General features: G+C 48.4%; 1 long non-coding RNA gene across 1 annotated transcript in view; it reads right to left on the minus strand.

Moving 5' to 3' along the window:
• Positions 1 to 1,914: 1,914 nt before the first annotated feature.
• Positions 1,915 to 22,698, minus strand: part of LOC125937883 (uncharacterized) — a 183,679-nt gene continuing 162,895 nt past the window's right edge. Inside the window, exon 3 of the long non-coding RNA XR_007462537.1 lies at positions 1,915 to 3,215. This is a non-coding gene — a long non-coding RNA (uncharacterized LOC125937883). The remainder of the gene's footprint in view (positions 3,216 to 22,698) is intronic.

The raw sequence follows: 22,698 nt of genomic DNA on the forward strand, positions 1-22,698 counted from the left end.
CTGGGGGCTCGAGGATGAGGAGCTGTGCTTAGCCTTGAAATCTCAGGCTCTCAGGGATGGATGGATAATGCCTGGGCCATGGGCTGCAGGGACTTCGCCCTCCTGGGCGGTGAGAGTGAGCGAGAAAGAATGCGAGGTTAGTCAGGGGAGAATGGCAGTGGGGCCATTCCAGGAAGGGGGAACAGCACATATAAAGGCAGGAGGGTACAAACGATAGCGTGTAAGCAAATAATGACATGGAATCTGTTGTGAAATTATTTGTTCAGTCATTCGCTCATTCAATATGTGCTTATGGAGTCCCTGTTCCAGGAGTAAGAACACTGCAGGAACAACCCAAAGGAAGTCCCTGCCCTCGTGGAGTTTATATTCCACTGAGGGAAACAGACCACAGACAAGCTTACAGAGCAACAGACGATGCAGCAGGTGGAGAGAAACGTCACATGGACGAGATCAGGTGGAAGAAGGCACAGGAAGGACCGGAAGGGAGAATGGCCGCTTGCATGGGGCAGTGGGTGCAGGCCTCCCACCCTCACCTCCCCTACCTTGCTCACACCACTGGCCTCACACACTTGTGTTGAGCACTTTCCGGTGTGTGCGTGCTCTGCTCGCTTTATTCACTGCAGTTTCCTTTGCCTGAAGAGCCTTTCCCAAGACTGGAAAAAAGGCATCTCTGCCTTATGCCGTGCGGTAGGAATATGTTTATGGTTCAGTGGACAGTGAAGAGGCCAACGGTGTGAGTGAGGGGTGCATAGGAGAGATGGGGTTGGACAGGAGACGGGCTGGCTGGTGTAAGTCCCAGTGGGTCACAGTGAGGACTCGGCCTTTCCTTCGCCAAAGATGGGGGTGCACAGCAGGTTTTGAGCAGAGAAGTGATCTGATCTGACGTGGCAGACCCCTGGGAGGGAGAGTGAGCAGAGTCTATGAAGGGGCCATTGCAATAATCCAGGCCTGAGAAGATGGCTTGGACCAGTGTGGGGACAGAGGAGGTGGACACACAAGCTGAGGAGGGGACAGAAGCTGATGGAGTCAGTGTAAATATAATACAGCGTGCAAAAGGAGGGACGGGAGGGAGAGGAGGCCAGAGAGGAAAAGCAGAACATTCTAGACAGAAGAATCTGCCCGTCCCAAGGCTCAGATTCAATCTCACCCTGCCAGACTCAGATCCCACTACTTAGATTTCTGAAATTTCTTCCCTCTCTCCTTCAGTTCAACAAGCCTCACTCAGGGCCCAGCTCTATGGGTGGCACCAACATGGGATGAGCGATCCCCCCTCTCCCCCCCATCAATGTCTGGCCTCCACAAGGCTCCCTCTGTTGTAGCTGAAAGCTGTGTCCACATGTGACACCCGACAGGATGCTGGGGGAACCTGGGGGAGAAAGGCGGGGATGGGGAGTACAGAGGAGGAAGGAGAGAGCACATTTCCTGGGTTTCAATGGTGTGGGAGGGTGAGACTGAATTTTTTCTTCTCACGTTCACACATTACAAGCAAGCATGGTTGTGGTGGATGAGTTCACCTTCAGCTTAGTTATCTTACCTCCCTGAGTGGACCTCAGTTTTCTTATCTTAAAAATGGAATTGTAAGGACTACCTCATGGGGTTCCCTGAGTTACATGAGATTCATAAATCAAGTACTTGGCACAATGTCTCAATAAATATGACCCCATTTTACCTGCCTTTCTATATGGAAAGCTAATAATCTTAACAGATCTCCTCAGAGAGCCATGTGTGTATGGCTGAACACTTATCCCAGGCTGTAGTTACACAAGCTTCAGGCTGACAGCAGAAGCCAGCTCTGTTTCCGTTCCCTGTTATCTCCCCAGAGCCTAGCGGGGTGCTGGGCTTATTGTGAGCATTCAGTGTGTCCTTGTTGAGTTGCTAAATAAATGATTGAATCAGAGGTTATGTAAGATCTGGGCTTCAGCACTTTTTAGCTGGAAGACCTCAGACAATACAGTTAATTTCTCTGAGCCTCAATTTTCTGGCCCGTAAAACAGAAATAATATCTACGGTGGCAGAAGCAGTTATCATTGCTCATCAAATAACCGTATTTTCCCCACATTTCCCAGAGCCCGAGGAGTCAGGCTGGACCCTGTGACTCATTCTGGCCCATAGGCCGTGTGACACTTCTGGACCAAAGCATTTAAGGGCCAGTGCTCAATCTTCTGGTTCTCTTCTTGTGCTACAGAGACCAAGGTGGCTGCAGGTTGTACCCAAAACACAGCAGAGCTCTCATCAGCCTGGCTCGAGTCACTAGGTAGAGCACAGTCCTCTACGTCCCTTGGTCAGACATGTAGCATGAGCAGGAAATACACTTGCTCATGGAGCATAACTAAGCCTAGTGAGACTCCGCGTCCACCCTGCAAGCCTGCTGGGAGGATAAGAGATCGTGTTCGGTTCATAGTAGGTTTTCAGTAAGGTGCTTACTCCCTGCGTCCTGGCTCCTCTGCTTCTTCAGCCTTCTTCACCATGACCTAGCCTCCATCATGATTCGACTTTCTCTAGCTAGAAACATCCTCCTGCTTTTCTGATGCAACCCAGGTGTTTTGTACCATTTTTTCCATTGTTCCTCTGCACAGCAATATAAAGAAAAGCCTCCAGAGAGCCACTCTGGCTGGCTGGACCTGGCCTCCAGCCCACCTGTCCCAGTAGCCACCCACTTACCTCCTCCTGCCCCACTCTCAACTGTGCCTCTGATCCCACCCCAGCTAAGCTCAAAACGTGACCATCAGACTCTGGACACAAGCTCTGATCTCCTGGATCCCAGAATGATCCCGACGGCTACTGTTGCCTCTGCGGTCCTGGACCTGCGTGGTGCTTCCTGGCCACCAGCTCCCACGTCACATCCCACCTGGATGCCTGGGCCCTGCCTGCCACTGCCCACTGTGCCGGCTGTTGGCTTGGCTTCCAGCACCCAGCACTCCTCTTACTGTATCTGCTCCCTGAGAAGGCCACCTCCACTTTGGGCTGACCTCCTCTACTTGCCATGCTGCTTAGTGGCAAAAGCCTTCAACCAAAAAGCATGCACGATTTCAGATTCCAAGATGGCACTTCTCATTAAGACCACAGCTTTGCAGTTGATGACACAGAAAATCAGAGCAGACAAGGGGACTGACCTGGCTCCATGTCAGCACGTTCTGAAGAGTCAGCAGTGTCCCTGGGCCCTGCAGCCCTCTCTCCAGGGCCATGGGATCCTGGAGGACAGGGCGGGATCCTTTCTGTTAAAGCAGAGAACACAGACCCTACTGAATGAGGTGGCAAGATGCCCTGGACCCTTTCCCACAGATTTCTAACCAGTAGCCGTTGCAAACACACACCAATGAGGGGAGGGGCTTGTTCCCGGTCCCACCAACAGAGGTGACAGGGGGGAGGGGGGGAAATGGGGGGAGGTCCCAAATACCCTGTGAATCTCACAGGAACACATTTCCTTTATGCAGCCTTCCTGGGCGGCCCTGGTATACTCTGTTCTCCCATCTCATCTTGTGCCGTGGGAGAAATCATCTTGCCTGACCAAACCCCTCAAGGGCAGGGACTGCAGATAGGTTTTCTTTACAATCCTGGTGCCCTTCAAGGACTTGGAGCAGAGGTGAAACTGAGTGTTTTGTGAAGAAGGATTGACTGGGTGCTGTGATGGAGGAGGTAGGCTGGAGGTGGGTGGGGAATGGGGGATGGAACACGGGCACCAGGCCCTGGCCCCCCTCAACAGTTCTATCATTGATTCACCAGGTAAATAAATACGTCACTGCATCTCTTTGAACCATAGTGTACTGCCCTACAAAATGGCGATCTTCACTATGATATGCCGTATGGGAGTGTTGGGAGTCACCTGGCCAAGTTCCTCACACACAAGAGTTCTGGCTATGTGCACCTTCTTGTCACACTGCAACCTCTAGAAAATCACATCCTGTCTTTGAGCCTCTGTGTCCTCATCTGAAGGAGGAAAACTCTGAGCCTGGTGAGGTCCTTTTTGCCCCGAGAATTCTACGATGATGAATTTGAATCATCTGTAATCCCAGTGCCTAAGGAGATATCTGCACACAGTGAAAGTTTGTGAAATGAGTAAAAGAAATCGTACCCCACTCAAAAGAAAAGCAAGGGGAGGCTCACAGGTTTTAAGTCATCTGCCTCAGGTCACTGTAAGAGGAGGAAGAACATTTGAACACAGGCTCTCACAGACCCAAGATCTGCTTACTTTTTCCTGTACCAACTATCACACACATTGAAAACACCACAAAATGGTTTTTTATGTAAAAGACACACTAGGCTAAAGAACAAGGTATGAAAGATGCGTTTAGGCATCTGAGGTAAAAATTATTTTTGAGACATTTCCCGAATACCTATTTGCTAAATATATGCAGGAACCTGACTAAGAAGACTTTATTGTCCATTACAAGGTGAGGACTTACTGGTAATCTCTGTTAAAAACACAATTTTCCTAAGGGTGACAGTTTACTAGCTTCATCTGAATTTCACATTTCTTTATTGTAAATTCTTGTTATTCTAATCAAAATAGAACTGTATTAGGCAAGAACATTCACCAGGCTCTGCCCAACTGCAGAATATCCCTTCCCCAACTTCAGGGGCCAGCCTCCTAAACACCCTAGGAGAGAAGACCTGTTAGGCAGAAATAGAATTAACAAGACAAAGTCTGGAGGTAAACAAGAAAAGCCTTTATTTAAAAAAAATTTTTAGTGTTTATTTTTGAGAGAGAGAGAGAGAGCTGGCGAGGGACAGAGGGAGACACAGAATCTGAAGCAGGATCCAGGCTCTGGGCTGTCAGCACAGAGCCCAACGTGGGGCTTGAACTCGCGAACCGTGAGATCATGACCTGAGTCAAAGTTGGACGCTTAACCGACTGAGCCACCCAGGCACTTCAAGAAAAGCCTTTCAAAATCACACTACATTCAGTAAAATCAGAAATAGGCAGTACACTGCATAGCATAGGATGATCATTTTAGGCATCTTGAATGAGCAGTCATGGCTACTGTGCCCTTAATTTCTCCTTACCATGCCTTGTTCATTGTAAGCTTACCCTCCACAGTTTCAGGGAGCAGCAAAAGATTGTTTTGCTATAACAATGTGCAGGGTAAGAGGCACTTTCTCCTGTGTGTGAGCCTCTCCCCATGTGCCCACCATCTTGTGGGTTTTAGGACTCAGAGCTCTTGGCTTTGCCCACAAGGGTCCTGCAGGGGTCCTGGTCATATGTAGTGACTCAGACAAAATACTCAGGGTCTCTCTTAAACCCCTCTCCTTTGTCCTGGTCATAAAATCCCATTCTGCCTCCGTAGCTTCAGGCCGCAGCTTGTGCTGTGGACCCTTGCCTGGGCCTTACGATCCCTACCCTGTTAAAGAAGCCGCTGAACTAGTTTACCTCCTCTTCCACCTTCCTCTTTGCCAGGGCTTCAGGGAAAACCTCAACACCTTTTCTCCTGTTTGTGTCTTTTTCAAGTCCTATCCCCGAATTCCCTCTTTTTTCAAGTATCTCTCATAAGCACCACAATGACTAGGAGTGAAACGAAAATACTCATGGGCAGACCGAAGATTTCAGAGGTATTTATGTACTAGCATTTCGTGGAGGGCAACCCAGTTAGGAAGGGATTGTAGCATTCATTCATTCATTCATTCATTCATTCATTCCCTCGCTCACTCACTCATATAGTTGAGAGTTAGGTGTCGTGCAGGATGCACTGATGACTTAAAAGCAAATCCTGCCCTTAGGAAGCTCACAGGCTGGCAAGGAACAGTAAGGCCTGGCAGTTTTGTAAGAGAGATACAGATGAAAGCCAGTGAGAGGACAGAGGAATGAAGAGACCAGCTTGGCTGACAAATCTGGGGGCACCTACTGGACAACATACAGTTTCAGCTCAGCCTTGCACCAGAGGCAGTGTTAGGCGGACGGCTTGCGTATACGGCAGGTGCTTTGTATGAGGGAGCCAGGCACAGGAGGGGAAAGCACGGCAAAGAATGTGTAGCGCAGCCTCCCAGAATGTGGGCTGTGTGGAGGGGAGCAGAGTTCGACGCACCTGAGAGGTGACGGACAGGGCCCTGAAGACCAAGCCAGAGAAGACAGCCACTATTCAATGAGTAATCAGGAGCCATCAAGGGTTTCTGAGCAGAGATGTGACATGACTGGAGATCTACTGTAAGAAGATGAATCTGGCAAGGCTTGCATAGTATGAATTGGAAGGGGAGTGAGTGCCTAATTGTGTGCCAAGCACCAGGCAGAGTATTAGGTGCTGGTTGGTATTTGAGCTCACGGACCTTCTGAACAACTGCACTTAGGCAAGCATTATCCCTCCAGACTTACAGTCAAGAAAAGGAGACTTTAGGGAATTTAAGCTGCTTGCCTCTAATCCCCCAGCTAGGAAGCAGTGGAGACGAAATCTAAACCCTGTTCTTTTTCTTTCCAGGTGAGCCATAAAGCATGCTGTGACCCTGTGCTCGACACCAGGACACCCGATACTCCCAGTACACCTTCTGCTTCCAGAGCACCATCCTGTCTGCCCTAGGGTGGTGGAATGTGATTGCTTCCTGCACTGCCTTTGAGAGGCCCAGATGGAATTAAGCACAGAGCACCTTTGCTTCTGTTAGTTTTCCCCAAAGTGAAACAAACAAGGAGATAAGACAATGCCTTGGGTTGGGTCCCAATCACCAGAGACTGCAGTCTCTTGCAAAGAATTTCAAAGGTAGCAGGACACCATACTCCCCCGCCTCGGAGGGGAGCATTGCTTTTGTCCTTCGCTTCTTAGCTAAGCCATGGTAGCAGGAGCAGTGGACTCAGGAGCCTGGGGCAGGATCTTTTGGATACCCAGGAATCCACATGGGGCACATACAATGTCCAGGAGGGGCCAAGCATTTCTACACTCTGGGCCCACTTCATTCACTGTTTGGGAGGATTGCCCAGAGGACTCAATACACCTGAACTGGGTTGTCATACCCACAGCCTGGAGATGACCATGGATCACTCCCATCAAGATGCCCGCTATTAAAACTTGGGGCATTTTCAAGGGGAAAGAGAAAAGATTCCCTCATTCTATCTACAGGGCACAGTGAGCTGCATACACCTAGCAGTCAAGAGGATAAGACACACTTTCTTAGAGGAAGCCTGGTGCGGTGAGAAGAGCAGGGGCTTTAGAAGCAAACAGAGGGGTTCCAGATCACACTGCACCCAGATACTGGCTCTGCGGCCTGGGCCAAACCGCTGGGCTCCTTCCATTTCCTCATTATTCAATGCAAATGACTATAAGGGATTAGGCTAATGGCAGACCCCTGGCACAATCGTAAGGACGTATAATTTCTTCTCTTTTCATGTTCAACGTTGTGGGCATTGCTCTCACAGTGAGGTTGCTCTCCTCCCCGTCAAGTCCCAGTTGAAGAAATGGATTTTGGAGGGGGGAAAAATGCTGAAATGACAGCAAGTTGTACACATCCTTGACCGAGTGCTTATTACCGGCATCTTATAATTATTTGCCAGCATGTCTCCCCCTTCCACTGGCCTGGGACCTCCCTGAAGACAGTGATGGCTGTATCTTCAATTCCTAGCACACAGTTATGCCTTTCTACCTTAGTTACTTCATTGTAAGATCCAAACAAACCACAGAGGCTGCAGCTCCTGCGGCATTTTATTTTCCCAGCCTGGTTTGAAGAATGACTTTTAAGCAACACCTTCATGAGCACATCCGATCCTCTGAAAACTGTCTCATTATCATGGAACCATTAGCACAGAATACTTCACCTTGTTACCCTGCTAAGAGCTTTGGTTTCTAATCTAAGCCAATTACATATGTGCCGACATTTTCAATAACATCTTAATAAAACCAAACCTCCCAGGTCTCCAGATGGAATTGGACCAGGTTGAGAGATCTGGGGTCTACCTAACAGGATACTGGAAGGTGCCTGGCAGTGGGGAAAGAAATGAAGCATCAAAACTGGATTCAAACACTCACTTATACGGCTAGGACGATCGTAGTGTGCGTGGACCAGGATAAAGGCTTCGTAAAGGTTAATTCCCTTCCTTCCCCCGAATCCAGGGAAAAGTAAAGCCATGAAACTTGTTGCAAGTAGATAGGGAGAGAAGGGGAGATAAACCACATTCCCAAGTCCATTTAGAATATGGATTATTTTTTTCACGTTTTCTCCCTAAGGACTGAAGGAAGCAGGTTATTTCATTGTAATTATGGGCAGCTGCAGCTGTTGCTTGTGGACTCAAAGACCAATTTTCAGATTAAAAAGAAACACACACAGACACAAACTCACCAACAGGATCAACTCCATACACAGAACAATACCTCCTCCAGAGAGTGAGTCAACAGGATGGAAAGATCTGGACGGTCGTGCTTGAGACACTCGGATCCAGGTGGAGCTCCTTGGGTGGGCATGCTCCCCTGTCTTCCCCTCCCCCCTCACCTCCTCTCCACCCACCACGTGCAGGACGCAGGACCAGCCGGCGAGCCACGCAGGGCAATGCAATGTTTCGCGTCAAGCAGCTGCACCTTTTGAATGCACACAGGGGGAAATAAAGGCAGCAGATGGTTTTATGTAATCTTCCCATGAATTTTTAACTGGTCGTCCTCATTCATGATAGGCCTGAAAGACTTTTTTTACAGGTCCTCTGTGGGTCCAGCAAGCCAGCCCCAGACTCGTGGTGCGGATGCGTCCGTTTTCACAGGAGAGGTGGGCGGAGCTCATTTGCTATTTTGTGGCCTAGAGGCGGTCTCCCGGTTTCCATTCAGGATTCTCTCTTGGGGCGCTCCCCCTGTGTCCTCTCAAGGGTTTCTCAGCGCTGACCACGGCAAGCGACGGCTCGTGAATCCTTCACGGGAGAGCTGCCCAAACCTGCAGCACGTGATTTGTCTTCGAAAGGACTGAAGATCCAGGCTATGGCAGGGATGTTTGTCAGAGAGAAGGTGGAGTGGAGCAGGGGTGCATTGCAGGGCACGACTGCCTGGGAGTAAGGTGGAAGACACTGGGCTCCCAGCAGAGAAGGATCACGTGCTTACGTGTGCAAGAACGCTGCCTAGAAGACTGAGTTTACGTCTGGCATCAAGGAAGCGCACACGAGGGGGTAAACGATTCTCAGATAGCCGCAAGTGCTGAAAGGCAACCCGATGAAGTCTGTGGCATCAGTGGGGCGTCTTCTCAACTTTCTAAAGCTTGCTTTTACTTAACCACAGTTCACCTTTAAACCCTCCAAGCACACCATCAAGATTTCTGGGATTTGGGGCACCTGGGTGGCTCAGTCAGTTAAGTGTCCGACTTCGGCTCAGGTCATGAGCTCATGGCTTGTGGGTTCAAACCCCGTGTCGGGCTCTGGGCTGACAGCTCAGAGCCCGGAGCCTGCTTTGGATTCTGTGTCTCCTTCTCTCTCTGCCCCTCCTCGACTCACGCTCTGTCTCTGTCTCTCTTAAAAATAAAAAATAAAAAATGTTTTTTCAAGAATTCTGGGATTTGTATGTGCAGGATAATCACACACCCTTGTTCTTAACCACCAGGGTGCTCCCAGCTCTCCGGGCCTTCGCTCGGCTTTGTGGTCAGCCTGTGACGCCTCCCCCTCCTTCTACGTCTACCAGCTCGTCCCCTTCCTTTGGGAGCCAGTGCTGATGGCACCATTTTCACGGCGCCGTCCTTGTATCGTTCACAACTAAGTGTACCCCACGCCAGAGAGTCACCGAGCCTAGGTGATTCTCCCAGTAACTCCTAGGAGTTGCCAGAGCTCTGTGTAGGTCTAGCGCTCTTCCGTTCCTTCTTTCAAATGATCACGTCGCTGGTACTATTCCAAAAATGCAAGTGAGACCCTGCTGCTCCCGGCTGGAAAGCCCTGTTGCTGCCCAAGTGTCTTTGCACGAAATTCAAACCCTGCCTTACAGCAAGCCGTTCTCTCCACTGTCCAGCCTGGCCACTCTCGCCTCAGGCCCTCTGTGCTCCAGCCGGACCGAGGGGCCTCTAACACTTCACGGACTTTCCTGTTGCCCTTTCTTTGGCCCGAGGGCCCCTGGAGTGCTCGCTCACGAGTCTACCGTGTAGCACCCCATCTTATTCTGGGAGAGCATCTCCTGCTTCTGGGAGCCACTTTTTCCACTGCTCCCATCACGAGGGTTCTGGGAGTCATCAGTGCTGTCTGGCAACCACTGCTGGCTCTGTGCTTGGCAGCCACAGGTGGGATCACACACCCCAAGAGGGCCATGTCACTAACCGTGGCCAGTGGGTTGGGAGCAGAGGTGTACCCCTTCCAGGCAGAAGGTTTAAATGCCAACTGAGGACGCTCTGGAGCTTCCTTTCACTCTGGCACCATGACGGGCAGTTGGGATGGTCTGTCGGCCTGGACTCCCGGGGGATGGCGAGAAACCCCTCCACCCTCTTACCACATCCACTGTCCACAGTGGATATGCAGAGTATGAGAGAGAATGGGCCCTTTGACGAACACCACTACGGTTTGGGGGGTGATTTGTACTCAGTATTAATTAGCTGATCTGTGGATACATAGGTCCTATGAGAAATGTCATATTCTTAAAGGACTCTGACTCCCTGTCATCACTGATTGGTTCAGGGCTGGGCACCTTAAGGAAGCTGGGTCAATCATAGTCCTGGGGGCTCCAGCCGCCCTCGGGAAGGGCAGAACCTGATCAGAGATTGACCTGGTCAAAGAGCAGATAGAATTCTTCCCTGGGTATTGAAAAAGAATCTAGTCTCTGGTAGTGAAGACTTTAAGACGGAAAATCTTGGGAGCCATTAGCGGCTGTGTGGGCATATTGTGTCCTCCCAAAAAGATATGTTGGAGTCTCAACTCCTAATACCTCAGAATGGGACCTTATTTGGAGACAGGGTCTTTGCAGAGGTAATCAAGTTAAAATAAAGTCATCGGAGGGGTGCCTGGGTGGCTCAGTTGGTTAAGTGTTCATCTTTGGCTCAGGTCATGACCTCATGGTCCGTGAGTTTGAGCCCCATGTCGGGCTCTGTGCTGACAGCTCAGAGCCTGGAGCCTGCTTCAGATTCTGTATCTCCCTCTCTCTCTGCCCCTCCCCAGCTTGCATTCTGTCTGTCTGTCTCTTTTTCTCTCTCTCAAAAATAAATTAACATTAAAAAAATTTTTTTAACATCATTGGGGTGGGCCCTAACCCTATATAACTGTTGTCCCTATCAAAAGTGCTGAGATTTGGACAGACAGACATGGAGGGAACACCACACAGAAAGAAACTCCCAGAAGCCAGGAGAGCGGCCTGGGACAGACCCCTTCCTTCAGAGGGAAACATGCAGGGAGCATGGGCTTGCCAACACCTTGATCTGGACTTGGAGCTTCCAGAACTGTGAGACAATACATCTCTGTTGTTCAAGCCCTTCAGTTTATGCTCCTTTGTGACCACAGCCTTAGCTCACTAATACAGAGGGGAAAGCTGGCCCCTCTGAGAGAGAAGGAAGCTCACAAGAGAAGCAAACCAGAGCAACAAAGAAGAGACAGAGCAAATTTAAACAGAACTGAATTAAAATTCCCAATCCCAATTCTACTGCGTCTCTTTGCGTTTTCTCTGGCTGGAGAGTTCCACTCCTCGGATTCTATGAGGCAGTAGTAAAAGTCCCTCTGTGTTGAATTCGTTAATTCTGAGGTTTCTGTCACTTTGATCCAACAGAACTAACACAACTATTAATTTTTAATTATTATTACTGTTAAGGCAAAGAAAAGGAAAGTACCGTGAGTGACTCCACCTGATGCTAAATTTACCAGATTGGTGACTGATGGACCAAGCGGCTGCTTCCAAATGCTGTCCCAACATGTTCCAGCAAGAGACAGGGTCCCTCCTGTCTGGGCGCAGTAACCTTCATACATTCACACAGTGTAATCCTCTTGGTTTTTCTTTAATCCAGTAACAGCTAGAGTAAAATCTGAAAAGGATTTTCTTCTGCACAGTTATGCCTTTTTTCCCAACCCAAACACAACTGCATGCCTGGCCCCCTGAAATGCTCCAAAACAAAACAAGTCCAGCCCAAATCCCTCATCTCGTTTCATGTTGTTTTCTTGGCTGCGTAAACTTAGGGGCCTTTGTTTCTTCTGCTCTGCCCTTGGACTCTTTCTGTCCACATTCCCCTCTGTCTGGGCTCCCACGCCAGCAACAAGGGCTCCAAGCTAGCGGAGGAAGAGAGAGGCAATGGGAGGGATGGCAGGCTGCAAATGACTAACTGTCTCAGACAACAGCTGGAGGTTCCCCGAAGCAACTCACCAGCCTTCTAGAATAACTACTCAACACAAGCCCTCTGCGGAGAATATGGTCGGATAGTGGGGCGTGGGCTGAAGCTAATCATTTAAGGTGTAGCTGAGACCCTGGGGTTGGGGAAGCAGCCTTGGAAGGAGGAGGGTAGGAATTCATAGTCAGGTAAATCCTTTATTCCCCCATGAGTCTAGCCAGCTTGAATGTGACTTCTTGTGTCAGTTAATAAACTGATGTAGGGAAGGCCGATCATTAATGCAATAGACACCAAGGAGCTCAGTTGGGAAACTTCAGAATCCTTTGGCAGGTTAGGGTGTCCTGAATCTCTGTAGGGAAGCCAGGAGTCTGATGAAACGGAGACAGGCCAAGAAAGACATCTTTCAGCAAATTCAGTGAGACATTTAAGTCTTAATATGATATGGCTTGTTTGGGTGTCGTCTGTGGGGGTACCTACAACTATAAAGGGTTAGCCACCACCCTTCTAAACTCAGAGAGGTGGCAAATCAATCCTTTATTGAGAGAGGGTGGAGATGGGAATAAAATGGAATACTTTGGTGACTGCTGAGAGCCAGAGCATCCTTGGTTACTAAGGAAGACTTTGGATGTGAAAGAGTATCCATAAACAGACCGACACTGGCTGGGACCGAGAGAGAGACACAGGGGAAAAGAGCTCACCAGAAATTGAGGGACAATGGCTTGCAAGCTTTCCATGAGACCCAGCCCTTGCATGGTGGGCAAGTTTCCTAGCAAAGGTCAGCTTCCCGTGGTCAGGGCAGGGGACTCTGGGATCCGTGATGCATTTGCTTTCTGCTTCCGCTCAGGCCCTTGTCACAGGTGGCTTTTTATTGACTGACCCAAGGGTCCCAGACCAATGGCCCCACAAGACCTGAAACGACCACCAGGTGTGGAACAGTGAGGCTGTTAATGAACTGCCACATGCTTTACCTCCCTGGAAACCTCTATTGGTCTCAGAGAGGAAGCCAGCCCTGAGGCTTTGGCACAGACACATCTCAACCTCAGCATCCCCACCCACCTTCTCCCATCTCACGTGCCCACCTACACGGACACATATGCTTATTTCTACCTTGGTGAAATTAATAACATTTGTGGGGGTGGGGGGGTGAATGAGTCAGAAAAAAAAGGAATCTTTTCCAGAGATGGGAAAATCAAGGAAATTTGGGGGTTACCAATGTTTTCCTACTTGGGTTTTTTTTTCGATTTTTGTGTTGTAACATGTTTCATGGCTTTTTACAAAATATTTTTAGAACTATTTAGATTCACAGAAAAATTGCAAAGAGAGTTCCCACATACCCTGCACCCAGTTTCCCCATGATTAACATCTTACAGTCTTATATTCGTATGGTTCTTTCGTTATAATCGACAAACCAATATTATGATATTGCTATTAACTAAACTCCATAGGGTATTCAGATATCCTTAGTTTTTTATGTATATTTATCTTTTTAATTTTAATGTTTATTTATATATAGAGAGAGCAAGCAGGGGAGGGTCAGAGTGAGAGAGGGAGACACAGAATCTGAAGCAGGTTCCAGGCTCCAAGCGGTCAGCACAGAGCCTGATGCGAGGCTTGAACACATGAGCCACAAGATCGTGACCTGAGCTGAAGTCAGATGCTCAACTGACTAAGCCACCGAGGGACCCGAGGGACCCCTGGCTTTCCTTAGTTTTTACCTAATATTTTCTGTTTCAGGATCTCATGCAGGACACCACATCACATATAGTTATCACAGGTCCTTAGGCTCCTCTTGGTTGTGGTAGTTTCTAGGATTTTCCTTGTTTTTGATGGCTTTGACAATTTTGGGGATATGCTAGAAGAGTATTTTGTAGGATGCTCACTATTGGAATTTTTCTGGTGTTATTCTCATGAGAGGACTGGGCCGCTGAGAGTACGAGACTCTTCTGTTTTTAACCCTTTCTTGGCTATAAAAGCCATGCCTCTCAGCCGGGTGGGCTATTGGCCACTAGCTCAGAGGGCAGGTGTGGTAGCTGTGCTCTACCCTCACCACCGCATTCACATGGTCACTGGCATCCTTGCCCCTTGGGACTCAAAAAAGCCCTCACAGTGTGGCCGCAGCTGACCTCTCCAGCATCAACGCCTGAATTTTCTTTCCCTTTCCTCTTGCCACAATTGACTTGCATACGATTTCCCAAACATGCCCACAGCCTCTCACTTTCATGCTTGTGCATTTGCTGTTTCCTCTACCAAGAATGCCATCCCTCCCCTGGGCTAGTGAGGACCTTTCTTTTCCATGCTACACGGGGCATTTCTGTCCATGCCTGACAGCCTGACTTAAAATTGTGATTCCCTCCAACACTCCCAACCGCCTTCCCAATGTTTCTCCACAGTACTCTTCAGCATCTGACATGCTATTTGTTTATGAACTTGCTTGCTGTTTGTCTCCTCTGCCAGAGTATAAGCTTCATGATATTGGTCTATTGTGGCAAGGGCTCCATTAGAACAGTGCTTGGTATGCAGGGGATGCTCAATTTGCTGGATGAATGAATGACATTGCTGGAGTATTACATACACTTTGTATAGTTGTTTGGGTCTGTCTCTTTTTCTTCCAGTGGACTATGAACTTCCAGGGGGAAGGACCAGATCCTATTTAACCAAGGAAAGTCTTGGTGTGAAACTGAATAAAGAAAGCCTCATTTAAATGGACTTGGAAATTCTATTCCTGAAATCATTATTACAGTATACGTTAACTAACTTGGATTTAAATGAAAAACGAAAAAAGACTGGCGTCAGTTTCCAAATACTAGGAAGCATATTTGTAACTGAGGCTTGTACTGTGTTGGGAAAGCCTTCTATGCTGTTATTTGTTCTTGGCGTATCGTCACATGTCCTTTGATAGATGTTCCAAAGTTCTATGTGAAATGCGGGTTCAAAATTCTGCCTCACTGTATAGACCATTAGGGCTAAGATTTAGATAATACAAAAATGAGAGTATTGCTTTAATGCAGAAAGGAAACTAAACTGTCAACCAATTGTTGAAACCAACAAACTGTCAAACCAATCTGTCAAGCAGTTATTTATTTATTTTTTCATGGCAAAGTTGTCTTATAGCCAGTTAGTTAGGCAGAGAAAATGTTTGTATGAAAATCTTGCAGTGAAAATGCTTTTGGCAAAGACGCTTACTGCAAAACTGGCTAGAACCAATAAGAACTCCATGTGGGAGTTGCTTAATTTGCTTACTCAGGACCACAGAACTTTAACTACAAATGTTAACTAGGATACATCTGGTTCAAATAGCCATCCTGACAATATCTGACTGGGGCTAGAATAGAAGGGGGATGTTTTTTAACATAAATTTTTTAAATAAATTGAGAGAATTCACATTATATATTGAACTATATGTATCATAGTAAAGAGTTAACTTAAATATGAAAAAATAAAATAAAATAAAATAAAATAAAATAAAATAAAATAAAATAAAATAAAATGGAGTTGGGAGGCCAGAAGGTGGGGCTCTCACACCCTACCACTCGCAGGAAGAAAGGGGGTTCTTGCCTTTCCAACAGAAACCTACTTTATTATGCCAGCTGGAGGAGGGAAGATTTTTCTCCTTGCCCAACAACAAGCTCAGCCAATAAGAAAATACCACAACTCAGCCAATGAGAAACCTCTGAACTCTCACTTTCCTCCAATGGATTTTCATTCCAAAAGGCCCTTCTCAACTTCCTCTTTTCTCTATAATGTTTCCCTCCTTTGATCTCCAGAAATGCCTATGGTTTGCCACAACTTGCATGTCCCAAACTGTAATTCCTCTCCTATTCCAGCAATAAACCCATTTTGCTGGCAAGATAACCGCTGTTTTACTTTTAAGGTAGACAGCATGGAAGCTGCCATTTAAGCCATGCTTTATAGGCCATCTCAGGACATGCTGATCATCATTAGCCGCTGCTCCTTCTTTTAGGACATCACTCATGCTCTCTGGAGTAGCATCTCCACGTGATTGGAAGGGACAGACAGTGCATTACGCATGGTCAGAAGTTTAGAATCCAAGAGTTCCTGAGCAGGGGGTGAGGCCTTTCTCTTTTTAGAACTGAATTTCTGACCTGAAAGAAACACTGCTCCTGCTCTATTACTGGAAGGTCGAGACCATTCCCAGGCGCTAACTTTGCAAAGCAGAGATGACAGCAGCTCTGACATCTAAGGACAGGGCTCCTGCCTCTCCCAGTAACTAGTGTGGGGACACGGACAACCTATCTGAGCCTCAGTTCTCTCATCCAATAATGGAAATCAGATTATCAGGGTTGTCATGAGGATCGACTGAAAAACGGATGGAGTACTACTTGGCAGTGAGAAAGAATGAAATCCTGCCATCTGCAGCAATGCGGGTGGAACTGGAGGGTATTGTGCTGAGTGAAATAAGTCAGGCAGAGAAAGACAGATACCATATGTTCTCGCTCGTATGTGGATCTTGAGAAACTTAACAGAAGACCATGGGGGAGGGGGAGGGGGGAAAGTTACAGAAAGGGAGGGAGGCAAACTATAAGAGAATCTTAAATACAGAGAACAAACTGAGGGTTGATGGGGGGTGGGGAAGAGGGGAAAGTGGGTGTTGGGCATTGAGGAGGGCACCTGTTGGGATGCACACTGGGTGTTGTAAATTATATATAAAAAAAAAAAAAAAGAAAAACAGATGGAAAAGCACTTCATAATCTATAAAGCCCCGTCTACAGCACTTTTGCTGTCATCACCAATAAGTGACCCAGACCTCCTATTTTCTGAGCCTTATGACACTGTAGGAGCCATTTGGTCCCCATAACATGGACAGGCAGCAGGCGGGGGATGGTGCTACCAGGGAAAACTTCAACAACAAGTCCCTGGGCCTTATGAGCAAGATCAAAGTCAAAAGTTTGCGGTAAAGCACACACAGAAACTAATCATATGTTTAGAGTATGAAAGACGTGTCCTTTGGCTGCCTAGCAAGGGCCCTCGGGCTTAGAACTGCCCTTGTCCCTGCTTTTACCTCGAGTCTGCCTTTTATGCTTGTTTCATCCCACCGAGCTCGGTGGGGTGGGGAAGAGGTAGATGGTGCCTGCAGAAACCTACTTCCAAACCGCGGCTGGAGTTTTAGCGTGCTGATTATACACCTTAACGTGAATGGAAGTTAATTTTACTTTACAATTCTGCATCACAAGAAGGAAATAAAGTAAAAAGGACATCAAGCTGGAAAAAAATATTTATAGCACGGAAGACAGAAGAGGGTTAATAGCCATTCAGTAACGATCTGGTGCCAGTTGAGGTGGGAAAATGTTTATGACAACAATAAATCAATTGGGAACAGACATGGGTGTGTTCTACAAAAAGTATATTAAGTGAATAAACACATGGGGAAATGTTCAGTTCCTCTAGTAATCAAAGAAACACATATTAGAGTAAAAACAAAATACCACTATACCTAAATTAGTAACCCTTTTTTTTTTGCCCCCACAATGCTTTGGTGCTGGTAATTTAAAGGTACTTATTTAGCACCTCTCAGCACAGAGCCTGCTTTGGATCCACTGTCCCCTTCTCTCTCTGCCCCTCCCTCACTTGTGCACGCACACTCTCTCTCTCTCTCTCTCTCTCCCTCAAAAATAAATAAAGATTAAAAAAAAAAAAAAAAAAGACCTCTCTCCCCAAGGCAGTTACAAAGCTTCTTCGCATACGCTAACACTTTTGATCCACCCAGCTCCGAAGCTTGAGCAAGGCCCAGGAGTTGGCGCGGAGCTTTAAATGTGGAAGCCAAAGTGAGAGAGGTGAAGTTACTGGCCCAAAGTTACAAAGCCAACCACTCCAACCCAGTTCTGCAGGGCTCTAGATCCTGCTTTCTTCAGAGGCAGGCATGTATAACGGACCCTGAAGACAGAACAAAATGGGACCACTTCAGGTGGTGCTGAGGTTAGCAGAACGTGAGAAGGGAGGGCGAGGTGGGGCCGACACCTGAAGCCTGAGCAGACCCTTCAGGCACAGAAGCCTGCGCGGTGTGAAGTCCTGCCTCTTACCTGCTCTTGGACTGAACACGCGCTTGCTGACCCCACATGCATTCAGCAATGGCGGCGAGTGGGTTTTCCGTTTCTTTGATAGACACTTAGAAAGGCAGGAGGTAGCAGCTGGCCTGTTCATTCTCTGCTCCCACCGAGCCCTCCAGATTGACGGGCAGATGTAGTTGGGCAGAAGTTGCTGCCCGCATCCCCAAACAGTTCCCTCTCCACACACTCGGCAGCCACTGGCCCAGTGACTTGCACTGACTTTCAAGACAGACACACTGTGTCCGGAACAGAGAGAGAATAAAGAGGAATCTCTCGGAGTGTGATCCGGAACTCTGAGTGTGACCCATTACTCTGAGTGGGTAAGCAGTGTCTGGGAGAATAGAAGTGTCATTCGGGCAGAATGTCAGCCAGCCAGGAAAGGAGTCTAAGCAGGTCTGGTTGAAGATGGGAACACGGACAAAAGCTTGCCAGGGGTCCAACTGAGACGCAGAGAGCGGAGTGGTTAAGCGCTCTCTGCCCAGATTGCCTCCTTACGTGAAAAACCATGCATGACATCGTATTGCCAACGAGATAAAATTCCAGTTTCAGAACAAGGCACATCATGATTCGGTTTCTGCCTTCCCAGTAACCACCGTTCTCTCTGACCTTGCCAGGTATTTGTGGTTCCCCAAATATGCAACGCATTGCCAAAACTTGTACACGCACAGTGGCTCTCCCTAGATCACCAACCCTTTCCTCACCTTTACCTTAAAAGTTCCAGATCCCACTGAGGCTTCCAGGCAGGGTCAGACACCAGTCCTTTGGTTTCCCTTCATGATCACAGTAATTTATGTATCTCTCTCCACTACAGATTGGACCATTTCTTATCTAACTTTGCATTCCGAGTCTAGCCTGAGGCCTGACCCACAGTATACAAGTATATGCATGTATATATGTATGTGAGAAAATGCTCACATATCCCACCTATATTTATTGGGTGGATGGGAAGGGTGGACGGCTGGTTGGGTGAATAAAACAAATGCTTTACAAAGTTCGCCTGTTACTATGTGGAAGACTGGGGTGGGACCAGAGATATAAAGCACACCGGCAGAGAGGCTAATGCACTCGTCTAGATGATGACAGAGGCAGGGAGATGGGAAGGACGCAGGGGATTTAGGTGATTTTGGAAGTTGGCTTTAGCAGAAACTGGTAAGCTCATGGAGAGGAAAGGTCGAATGAGATGGTATAGGAAGGCTGACCTCTAGTTTTGAGCCAGTGCAGAGTGTGGTACATTTAGGCTACCTGGGGACCAGGGGTATCACCTCACACTGGAGGGCAGCGAGCGGGGAAAGGAGATGCTGAGTCTGGTCTTAGCGAGGAGGCAGGCCTGGCAGAGCTCCAGCTTATATTCTTTCCCCATCTCCAGGTGGCCTTTCACGACCCTGCAATGGGCAGACCTTGGTTAAGATGGTCCAAAGACATGGTTTACGTGCTTAGAGAAAACGGAAGGCCATTCAGACTCAGCCCAGGGTCTGAGCAGGAAGAAAGGGGATCTTTCAACATGGCTGCACTGAAGAGTCGGACAGCCCTGTCAGACTCCTGTCACCCAGTCACCACCCTCATGGCATCCCTGGGAGAACATGTAGTTGCCTGTGCAATGGGATGGATCCCAAGGGGGGGTGTTCAGTTTAGCGCAAGGCACACAGCCTTTGGAACCAGGCAGACCTGAGTTCGAATCCTAGATCTGCGACTCGTTAGTCGAGCAGCCTTGGGCAAGTGCCTTCACTTCTCTGCACCTCAGTTTCCTTGTCTATAAAAAGAGGGTAATCATTTCCACTTTTGAGTGTAAATGCCAACTTAAACAAGCTTGCACGTGCCTGGCACTTTCTTCCCTTTGGACACCTCATTTCTCATGTGAGCAATGGGGAGAAAATTGCTATACAGAAGTATATCGTCAAGTATGTACTGGCTACTTACATTATGCTGGGCACTGTGAAAACTAGGAAAAAAACCAGAGGGCCTGGCCCTCCCGGGCTGAAATGGAACACTGAATGCTATACACACTCCATTCCCTGTACAGGTCTGTGCACCTGTGTGAGTTCAGCCCACCTGGCTAAGCGACCTCGGGCGGCTCATCGCAGGGCCCGGAGCTCAGTTTCTCCACTGGTTCAAACAGGGCCTGGTCACCTCTGCACCAAGGGCTGTCCTAGGGCTGGGGTGAGGTCACTTATGGGAAAGCGAGTGAGGAGTGGCAAGTGGTCAGGAAAAGTCCGTGTGTTCACTTCCTCCACCCCTGCAGAGAGGGCTTTCCTGTGCCTTCTCGAAGGCTGCTCTCTGCTTTCTCATTTGAACACTAATGGGTTTCACCCTCTTAAGTGACACCTGCTGGAAATGTAATTGTGCACATCATTGCTGCGAGGGAACGGAGGCAGCTTCATCTCCCAATGTTGGTGTTTCTCTCAGGAAGAGAAACGGTGCGCTCGTGAAGCCTTCCCTGCATCCTTGCCCATAGGGCGGTGTGGTGGGCTTTTCCCCTGGACGAGGCCAGAAGGAAATGGCTGCTGAAGCATTCAGCTTTCCAGAACCAAGTCTCTGGCACTGAGTTCAGGGAAGCCACAGGGCCTTATCCTGATACAAAGGGCAGAAGACTAACAACTCCACCCCAAGTTTCCCTGACGAAATTCTAGCTAAAGCCCATAGACAGGTTGGCCCCACGGTAGAGGAGAACTTGAGAGGTGTGGGGCTGCATCTGGGCCGGAGCTCCTGTTCTCTCCTCCCTGGCTGTGAGCCCGACGACACAGGAAACACAGTAACACAGCGCTAAGAGTTAGCAGTATTGCTAATAGTCTTGTTAATGAAGGACCAAATGGGGACTTGGAGCAGGGAAGCTGGGAGAGGCGGAGAGGAGGAGGACGGGACAAACGGGCCTTAGGGCCAGGCTCTATGTAGATACAAACACATAAATATATGAATATAAATAAATATATAAATGCACAAATATATATCAGGCTTGCCGTGTTCAAAACCTGATAATTGGCCTGTGCTGTTGGAAATTGCTCCTTTTCCCTCTTACTAACACTGTAGCACCAGGCCCCTCCCATTCTTTTAGTTTTCTAAGATTTGCCTGTAGCTCTGGAAATGAATTAGGACATTCTTTTGTTTTTTTTCTTTAGTTGAACTTGTTTGTCTATTTAGGCTAATTTCTTTGCCCCCTCAAGCCTGATGTTCAGACTTCTCCCTCTCTACATTCATAGAATAAGACTGACGGGGAGGCCGCTCCCGCCCTGTGCACCATGGGCTAGTTTTCTGAAAGTGTCTACAATCCTGTTTGGGAGAGTCTGGCCTCCTGGAAGGACACTTGGGGTTCCTGGTCCCGGCTAACACGGTGCTTATTCTGCTGGCATGGGTCCGGGCTCTGATGCTGCCACAGCACCCGTGTTTTCTCATAACCGCTGTAGAACGCGGGTTATGTGATAAATAATCACTCGCCGTACGCAGGTCTCCCGATGTCTGCATCTCGGTCCTGCAGCGCAAAATGGTGAGGGGGGAAACGCACATCTCTGTGGAAACCTTTCAGAAGCCTTTTAGAAATGGTCCTGTCCTCTAATCAAAGCCTCCTGAATACAGTGTACAAACTTTCCTTAATGGCTAAGGACTGTGCATGGTTATTCTTTTTACTCAGTGCTCTCTCTCTCTCTCTCTCTCTCTCTCTTTTTTTTTTTTTTTTTTGAGAGAGAGCTGCACAAGCTGGGGAGGGGCAAAGGGAGAGAGAGAGAGAGAGAGAGAGAGAGAGCACGCAGGGGGTGGGGGGGAGAATCCCAAGCAGCCTCCATGCCCAGTGGAGAGCGCAATGCAGAGCTGTCTCACGACTGTGAGATCATGACCTGAGCGGAGATCAAGAGTCAGATGCTCGGGGCGCCTGGGTGGCTCAGTCGGTTGAGCGCCGACTTCGGCTCAGGTCACGATCTCGTGGTCCGTGAGTTCGAGCCCCGCATCGGGCCCCTGTGCTGACAGCTCAGAGCCCGGAGCCTGTTTCAATTCTGTGTCTCCCTCTCTCTGACCCTCCCCCATTCATGCTCTTTCTCTCTCTGTCTCAAAAATAAATAAACGTTAAAAAAAAAAAAAATTAAAAAAAAAAAAAAGAGTCAGATGCTCAAGCGACAGAGCCACCCAGGTGCCCCTTTACTCAGCTCTCTTACGACGATGCCCTTCATGATTGCCACCTCTCCTGGGTATTTGTTGCTGAGGAAAGTGGCCCTGGTGTTTTGTGCTTTTGCAGTTTCCATGCTTACTCTCTGGTGTTGCCGTCCCCTCCCTAACTGTTAGCATTCAGGTGCCACTTTGTGTTCACCTTGTCACGCACCTTGACAGACAGTGGGTTAGCTCTCAGAGCAAAACTCTATAACAGGACCCGGCTCGCTGGGCTCTTAATGATCTGCCCCCCCCCCCCCCCCCCCCCGCACGTGCCACAGACTGGCTCTGTCAGCACCCATAGCCACCCATGTCCAGTGGGCCTTTC

Source organism: Panthera uncia, chromosome D1, assembly GCF_023721935.1.
Source record: "Panthera uncia isolate 11264 chromosome D1, Puncia_PCG_1.0, whole genome shotgun sequence".
In the NCBI taxonomy this organism is placed as follows: domain Eukaryota; kingdom Metazoa; phylum Chordata; class Mammalia; order Carnivora; family Felidae; genus Panthera; species Panthera uncia.